Here is a 9,634-nt window from a genome sequence, read left to right as displayed (position 1 = left end):
AACCAGCCCTTCTATTCCCTTTAGCCCTGCATACTAGTCGGATGTTTTTATTTTTTTAAAAAGAATTTCTGTTGGACAATCACAAACATCAACACTACTGAATGTAAAGAGAGATTGAATTTAGAGCAAAGAAAATTCAGAAAAGCTGAGAAACTTGAGAGGACTTTTTTTCGGAAAATATTTCATGCAAAAGCTCTCTTTAAATAGTTACTTTGGGGAAACTATGTTTTGTGTTTGTTAGGTTTGCAGTTTCAGTTGAAATAACAAGCATATAAACAACGTGATATTTTTGAAATACTAATACATATTTTGAACAACATATGCATAATGAAATACATATACATAAACATATTGAAATACATAAATGCATAATGTATATATTTTTTAGTTTCAGAAATATATTAAAAAAGGATTTTTTATTCCTTTAAATCAAATCGATTTAATCGAAAGCATAAATCTCATGGATAGTATTAACAAGTAAACAACACTGTGAAAAATACCGGATCAAATTAAGGTAAAAAGTGTTGGCAGTCATGATGCCAATACTTTTTTACCGTTCTTACCGCAACACGTTATAGAACAAAAAATCTAATATACAGCCATTTTTACAATTTCGAGTTAATTTTTTCCCTGTATCACTCTAATTATACAAAAAATTGCAGTAAAATTTATGGCATAATATTTTACTGAATTTAAAAAGGATTTTATTGTATCATGGATTTTGCGATGATGCACCCAAAATGCCGTTACTTTATATCGTAATTTGATCCAGAATTTTTTACTGTGCATGCCACGAGCAACACAAGGAAAGTGTTTGTTAAAGGACAGTAAAAATGGGTTATAAATAGATATCCAAAAAAAAAAGCTTCACTCTGCATCAAATTGTTAAATACTCTTTTAATAAGTGGTAAAAACCTGCCTATTCTCCCGCTTCAGCCTGTTTTGGGGAGAATGGGAATAAGGGGTAGAAACTTATATATTGTTATTTAGACAAGTTAGGTATTTTTCCTAACGTAGTTTATTACGCTGAAAGAAATGAAATGAATCAGGAATAATCAAGCTATAATATTACACGAACTGTAATATTATGTAATATACTCTTATTTTAAGCATTTGATACTTCTCTCTAGACAAGAGAAGTATTTTGCCTAATATTCTGAACAACGAATCAAATTACACCAAACAAGAGTAAGTATGGTTAAAAATTCAAAAACTTAAAAAATGTTTTGTGAAAATTGTACAGGTTTTGACTTGTACTTATTTATGCAGCTCATAGCTATTGGGAGAAGTAAATTTTCATGTTTTTTTACGCGGAATCAAAATGAAACCAAGCTTGAATTGATGCAATACATAGTTAAGAAATGTTTCAATACAAAAAGTGCGATTTTTTTAACATTTTGAGCACCTCTGACATTATTTAGACATGTGGAATACTGTTTCCAATGTAACTTTTTCGCTTAATTGAATGTGATTAAGCATGAGTTAATAAATCTATTAATTCTAAATTATGGCTTTTAATTTGAACGAAATGCATTCTCTTTGAATTGTACTTTACATGAACAAAATTTCCATTACTTCTAAACTATTTTTTTCTATTGATAGAACTTTCATCTCATTCAATTAAAGATAAAAAATACACACGAAAAATACCAAACTTATGCATTAGCACTTCTTAAATAAGTATAAGTAAAAAATAGCATGTTTTTACTTCTAAATTATTGCAAAATTTTGAACTATTTGACCTTTTGAGTCGTGTTAGACTTTATTCGATTCAGTTAATAAAAATACTTGAAACAATACCGCAAAACTATTACCTAAACTATAAAATTGCGCATTTTTGTTTACATAATCTTTCTTCATATTTTTTATTAAATATATAACAACTATCTATTCAATATTATTTAGCGGTTGATTTTTAACTTCAATGAAAAAATATGAATACTGACACATTAAGGAACATAAATTTTCTTGTCATTATGTCACTGGAAATAACTAGAATATTTTTCATGTAATTAAATTTTTTTATCATTGTGAATGTTATAAGAAAAAGTATTCATAAAAGAAAATTTGTTCCGCTGCAAAAATGCCTCTTAATATTTTGTTGTTAGTAGATAGAGGGAATGAGACTATTAAAAAAATAAGTTAAGCACAATTGTGCTTCGTATTTAAAAATAAATATTTCTTTGCTTACGGAAAAATAGCTAAGTTAAATTTCACAGCGTGATTTCAGTTCGAAGAGCTTTTGTTTCGTAGTATTTCTTGAATTGTGTAACAAAATTATCGTCGCAGAAACTTGCACAGATGCATTAAACGTTATAAAGATATACTATCATGCTAATTATACATAAGAGATACTAATGACCTAAACCAAATATACCAATTTTGTATTAAAAGCATACAAAATATACAAAACTTTTATAATAAATATTCTATTTTTTCACTGAACTACTTTGCAAAATCACACATTGTAAAAAATTCCGGGTCAAATTGCGGTAAAACTCAGGTTGCCGATACTTTTAAACATAAAATCTATTTTCACTGGAGCAAAAAATCTGATGCAGCTTACTTTTTATCGTAATAATTACCGTCAAATCACTGAATCACCCGAATTAAATAAATATTATAGTAAAAATTACGGTTCAATATTTTACAACGAAAATTGATTTTATGGTACACCAAAACTGGCGGTACCGTAATTTGAGCCGGAATATTTTAAAGTGCATGCCTGGGCGCAAGGTTTATATATGAAAAGTTACTATCTGAAAGAAGTGGTAGTACATATACCAAGTAGATATTTATTTCAGTTACTTGCCACTTTATGTTTGAAAACTAATGTGACTTCAGATCCGTTTATATTATTACTATTATAAAGTAGTAGACAATGAAATTTAAAATTGAAATGAAATTATTATAAAATGGTATGTTCTTTTGTTTCTGTAAAATAAATCCTTGAAATGAACCCCTCGTGCTACCAATTTTTTCTCTCCTAAACAAATAACTGAAGTAAAACATAACTGAAAGCCACAAATGAGAAAAACTTTGAAACAGAAATCGACTTTCAATCGGAATTCAAAATCGGCACTTTGAACTGAATGTCTGCTAAAACCCTCATGATTTACCATGAATTGTATTTCGTTCAATGCTTTTTTTCGCAGCTCAGACGCCCAGGAAAATGATAAGGCCATAGTTTAAGTTCCTTACACTAGAAGTAATGCGATGATTTTAATCTATCTATGTATTTTATTTTATAACCGTCGTCAAACAGCCGACCCAATTTTATGGGCTTATGACTACTAATGTTCAACACCGTAGCCTTGTAATTTTGAACCCAATCCAGAAGACAAGGGAACTCCTGAATTGAGTATTGGGAAAAATTTGCCTTCGTGGAGGACTTTTTGATTAAGCTAACCCGCATTTGTGTTACATGGAGAGGAAGACCAAGATAACCTCCCACGGTTAGCCTGACGACAAGGGGACTCTAACCCATGATCCGTCTACCACTGAGGATATTTCACGCCAGCACTGTGGTCAGTGCAAGCCGGATGCAGAATTCGTATCGACTGGGATTCGAACCCGGTTCGTCACATTGGGAGGCGAACGCTCTTTCTCCTGAGCCATCACGGCTCCAATAACAATTATTGAAGTCTGGTCATGGCGTGTCTTAATATCGATTACTTCTATTTTCTATATTGATAAATAGTTTTGAGATAAATCACTTTTTTTGATCATAATTAATACGATTTTATAACAATAATAAGCAATCAGGTAAAATGAATTTTATTTTCTTGAAATGGTTGAAAAAATTAAACAAAAAATCCTTACGCAATTTTAGCTACGTTTGAACTATAAAATAAAAACAATAGTTATAACTTCTTGTTGTTGATATTAAGGCCGGGGTATTGTAACGATGCGTGCATATCTACCCTTTTCTCACTAATCTTTTCTGTATAATTAATTCCTTATCGGTTCACATACGAATTTTATTCGTGGAACTCGAGCTTCATTAATCTTTTACAATTCCTTCGTGTATTCTTGTAAATTTTGTGGTTGACTTAACAATCTATACTGCTATATGATAACAAAAATAAACGGTTTTGGAGAAAAGTCTAATCATAACATCAAATAAATACTTTTTTAAGGAATATAAATTATGGCAAAATCATATGTTTCTAGTTGCGCACTTTATAAAATTAGTAAATTGGACAATGTTTAACTTTTTTTTTGTGTGTATAGAAGATAGGAACTTAAGCATTAAAAATGGTTAGGCTTTTATTTACAATAATGCATAAAATTATCAACAATAGCTATGTAATCAATGATTCTACAATGTTACTTATTTAATTATTAGGTAAATGTTCGTTTAAATTGGGTTGTTATGAGACATGTTGGGATATATTTAATAAAAACCACATTTCCTTTAAAATATCACGATTGGATGCCTGCAAGTGATGTCATCACAGGTATATCATGGCATTTGTTGATTCAGAAGCCAATCAAGTTTGACTTACACGCATGACGTTGCTTGAGGGTATCCAATTGAATTTAATTTAAATCACATGGTTAGACACAATAGCTTAACTTCTGGAGTTAAAAATGACAAATTAAAAAACGGAACAAACATGTGGTAATAAAAATAGATAGTAACAAGTTTTTATGAAGTTTGTGATAAATTAAATATGATAATATTAGACACTTATCATTGCCTTTATCGGTTTCTTTCAACTACTGAATGGTCACCATTAAATCAAACTATCTGCCTTACGTTGCTAACGGAAACTATAAAATATAGCCAGATTGATAGTTCCACATAAAAGAAATAATTGTGCATAACTTAAAAACTACTTTGATTTTATAGTCTTGAGGTAAGCGAAGATAGCTCCTTCGAGATACTAATATTTTATTAAGCATATTTACATTTATTTACAAGAAGCATCATCACAGCAGGTGATGAGAGAAATACTGACAGGCTGTCACGTGCGTGCTGGCATTTATACAATTCTAAGAATATGACGTCAGAACTCTTATTTCAGTTCACTTCAAAAATAAGTAAAAACACAATTGATTAAAGACAAACAGATAACAATATGAAATAAACTTGATTTTACGATGAGCGGCGATCCCATAATGATTGTTTCAAAACAATCATAAAATACAAAGTAGTTAATTGAAATATATGTCTTAATTGGGAAAAAAATTTAACTTGGAAATTGGAATACAATTAATAGATACAAAATATTTAGATGCTTTTATATTTTATACTCTTTTGGGAAATGCACACGGTGGCCAGATTTTGCAATTGGCTTTTCTTCCTTTGTTGGAGACGATTGCTTTTCGATCATTGGAATTTTATTTATTTTTAATTTTTCAGAAATTTGAAAAGCTGGTTTTATTCTATCTATTGAGACAGTTATTTTCTTACCATGAAAATCAATAATAAAGGTTTTATCAGAACGTTCAATTACCCGGTGTGGTCCGGTGTATGCAGGTGATAGTGGAGGACGAATTTTATCTACTTTTAAAAATATATGAGAACAAGATTTTAAATTAGGATTAATATAGAACTTATTTTTACTGTGTGCTGATGCTGGTACAGGACTTAATTTTCTCATTGCGGCCATTAAATTTGTAACATAATTTTCTGTTACTGGTGGAGATAAAGAATTTGCGTTTAAAAGATCCGAAGGTAGACGTAAGGAAGTACCATAAACAAGTTGTGCATAAGTTGCATTGATATCAGCTTTTAAAGCTGTGCGAATACCTAATAAAACAATTGGTAAAATTTCGGTCCATCTATTATTTTCCTGTGCTATTATAGAACTTTTGAGTTGTCTATGAAATCGTTCTATCATTCCATTACTTTGCGCGTGATATGAAGTAGTATGGAAGTGGTTACTGCCTAAGATATTAGTGAGATTTCGAAAAAGAGTTGATTCAAAATTTCGGCCTTGATCGGTAGTTATTGTAACGGGTGTGCCAAATCTAGAGATCCAACCGTGAATAAGTGCTTTTGCGGTGGTCTCGGCAGTCATATCCGTAGTAGGGATAACTTCTGGCCATCTCGTGAATCTATATATTATTGTAAGGCAGTATTGCTTACCTTCAGAAATAGGAAGTGGGCCAATAAAATCCAGATGGATATGGGAAAATCTTGCGTCGGGTTGAGCAAATGTACTAAAAGGAGCTTTAGTGTGTTAAAAAACTTTAGCTCTCTGACATTTCTCTCAAGAACGAACTTTATTTTTGGTATCCACTTTTATGTTTGGCCACACAAATCGTTTAGAAATTAAATTCGTAGTTGAATATATTCCAGGATGAGAAAAATAATGTAAATTATCAAAAATAATTTGCCTGTATGATTTTGGAATAAAAGGTCTAGGGTACTTAGTTGAAAAATCACATATTAAATTAACATCTTCCAAAGAAAAGTAATGTTTTTCTAATTTTAAAGATGGATTATTTGAATTTAATATTTCGCTCAGTTCTGAATATTCATTTTGTTCTTGTTCTAGTTTTTTAAAGTCTATTAATGGAGGTTTTGAAATTGCATTTATTTCTATTCGCGATAGAGCATCAGCAACTGAATTAGATTTTCCTTTTACATGTTTAATATCAGTTGAAAATTGAGAAATATAATCAAGATATCTGAATTGGCGAGGGGAACATTTTTCAGGTTTTTGTTTAAACGCATAAATCAGAGGTTTTTGGTCAATAAAAATAGTAAAACTTCTACCTTCAAGCATGTGGCGAAATTTTTTTATTGACGCGTATATTGCCAATAATTCGCTATCGTATGTTGACCAATTTTGCTGACTTTTATTTAATTTTGTTGAGAAAAATGCAATTGGTTCCCACTCATTATTTTGATATTGCATTAAAGAACTGCCGATTGCAAAATCAGACGCGTCAGTCCACAGACTTAAATTAGCACCAGGTTTAGGATATTTTAATAGAGTTGCATCGGCTATTGCTTGTTTTGCATCAGAAAAAGATTTGTTTGAAGTATCGGTCCAAATTAACGGTAAATCAGATTTTTTTGATGATTTGTTAGATTTCTTAATATTTCGTTGTCCTTCTAAAAACTTGGTTAAAGGTGATAAAATATGAGCTGCATTAGGAATAAAGCGTCGATAAAAATTAAATAATCCTAGAAATCTACGTAATTGAGTAATCGTATTTGGTTTTGGAAAATTTAGAATTGCATTAACGCGATCACTTAAAGGTTCAATACCTTTTTCGGAAATTTTAAAACCTAAAAATTGTAAACTATTCTGACCAAATAAGCATTTAGAGGGATTTATTGTTAAACCAAAATACTGCAGTCTATCAAAAAGTGATTTTAAATATTTTATATGCTCTTCGGGAGATTCGGAAGCTATTAATATATCATCTATGAAAGCGTAAACGCCTTCCAAGCCTCTAGTTACTTCGTCAATAAAGCGTTGGAAAGTACTGGCTGCATTGCAAAGTCCGAATTGCATACGAGTACTTTCGAATAATCCGAAAGGAGTTATTATTGCAGTTTTATGTACATCTTCATGGGCTATAGGTATTTGATGGAAAGCTCGAATTAAATCAATGTGAGAAAATATTTTAGTTCCATGTAGTTCACTAGTAAAATCCATAATATTAGGAATTGGATATTTATCTTTAACAGTTTGAGCGTTTAAAGCTCGATAATCACCTACTGGACGCCAGTCCAAACTATTTTTCTTGGGAACTAAATGTAAAGGTGATGAAAAATTACTTTTGGATGGGCGCATGTGGCCTAAATCTAACATATGTTGAAATTCCATTTTTGCTATTTTTAGCCTATCGGGCGCTAGACGCCGAGGTTTAGCAAAAACTGGTGAACCAAAAGTTTCTATATGATGTACAACATTATGCTTAACAATTTGGTCTGAGCAAATAGGTTTCGTTATTTCAGGATATTCGTTTAACAATTTTTCATAAAAATTTTCACCAAGAACAGTTTTAATTGAAATAATGTCAGAATTTTTAAAAATACAATGAGAATTTAAATTAGTAGTAATATCATTTAAGCAACGTTTTCTAATATTAGGTTTAAGATTAAAATAGTATAAAAAATCTGCACCTATAATATGATTAGTTATATCACAAATATAAAATGGAAAATTAAACTTTCGTCTAAGACCGAAGTCTAAAGTTAACAATTTCTTACCGTATACTTTTATGATGGTATTGTTCGCAGCTTTAAAAGTCTGAATAGGAGAAAGAGTTTTTTCTTTTTTATTTGCTGGAATAATTGAGCAGTCACTTCCGGTATCCACTAGAAATTGTTTGTTGGATTGTCTGTCTCTAACAAAAAGGCGACAATTTGTTGGAGGCAAGATGTTAGTCGCATTCACTCTTGCCTTTCTTGGTTTTTCTGGTAGATGCAGGGTTTGACACACTTTCTAGCATCAGATTTAAATTTCCGATGATAGAAGCACATTTTGGAGTTTCGATGTGGAGAGGAGGATTGACTTTGACGATTACGAAACTGTGCATAATTCCGGTTGCGAGACCTGCTGCGTGTCTGCAATGCAGCTACTTCTTCTCGTAGTGCTTTAACTTCTTGTGCATTGTTGGTTTGAAGAAACTTCGCTAGCTTCACTTGAAGTTGACACTTCCATTACTTTATCAGCGATTTCAGCAGCTCTTGTTGAATTTAGTGAAGGGATTGTGGCCAATATCGACTGAACATGCTGCGGTAGCTGATTTAGAAATAGTTCCAAAAGTAGCGAATCTGAGATTTTGTGGGATTCAGCTCTTCTCTGCATAGTGCGCAAGAGTTCACTAGGCTTTCTATCTCCTAGTTGCTCTCCGGATAGTAAACGTCGAATTTCCTGGGACTTTGTTTCCCCGCAGCATGCAATAATTTCTTCTTTCAGCTTTTTGAAAGGATCTTCTGCGTTAGGAGTTATAATGACGTCCCTTACAACTGCGGCTACTTCAGGAAGAAGATGGGCGAGGCAGTAGTTAAACTTTGTTTTGCTCTCTGAAATTGGCTTCGGTGTCGCAAGCTGGAAAGTTGCTTCGACCATATGGAACCACAGGTGTGGATCAGAAATATTGAAGATGGGAATTTTTACTGCAGATGATTCCGCCATAGATGCAGTTTCTTATTAATTCGATGATGAAAAATGAAAATTGCTTGTATCGTCCGACATCCGGGTCACCATTGAGGTAAGCGAAGACAGCTCCTTCGAGATACTAATATTTTATTAAGCATATTTACATTTATATACAAGTTGGTTTGATTTACAAGAAGCATCATCACAGCAGGTGATGGGCGAAATACTGACAGGCTGTCATGTGCGTGCTGGCATTTATACAATTCTAAGAATATGACGTCAGAACTCTTATTTCAGTTCACTTCAAAAATAAGTAAAAACACAATTGATTAAAGACAAACAGATAACAATATGAAATAAACTTGATTTTACGATGAGCGGCGAACCCATCACCACACAATTATAGCTATGATAGAATTCGATGAATGGATGGCACTAGTTGATTCATTGCTGTTTTGTGCGACGCCGGGAGAGCTGTATTAAGATCATCGTATTTTTTTGAGTGCTGAATGTGAGAAGTGTATTAACTTCACGGTCGTAGTCGCTCCTGTGTAGCCGTT

The 9,634-nt window shown here is 31.9% G+C and overlaps 1 pseudogene; it reads right to left on the bottom strand.

The window, feature by feature from the left end:
• Positions 1–7,040: 7,040 nt before the first annotated feature.
• Positions 7,041–9,110, bottom strand: LOC107451355 (uncharacterized; annotated as a pseudogene).
• Between the last annotated feature and the right edge of the window lie 524 nt (positions 9,111–9,634).

Source organism: Parasteatoda tepidariorum, chromosome 3, assembly GCF_043381705.1.
Source record: "Parasteatoda tepidariorum isolate YZ-2023 chromosome 3, CAS_Ptep_4.0, whole genome shotgun sequence".
In the NCBI taxonomy this organism is placed as follows: domain Eukaryota; kingdom Metazoa; phylum Arthropoda; class Arachnida; order Araneae; family Theridiidae; genus Parasteatoda; species Parasteatoda tepidariorum.
This window is presented reverse-complemented; position numbering and strand designations above follow the sequence as displayed.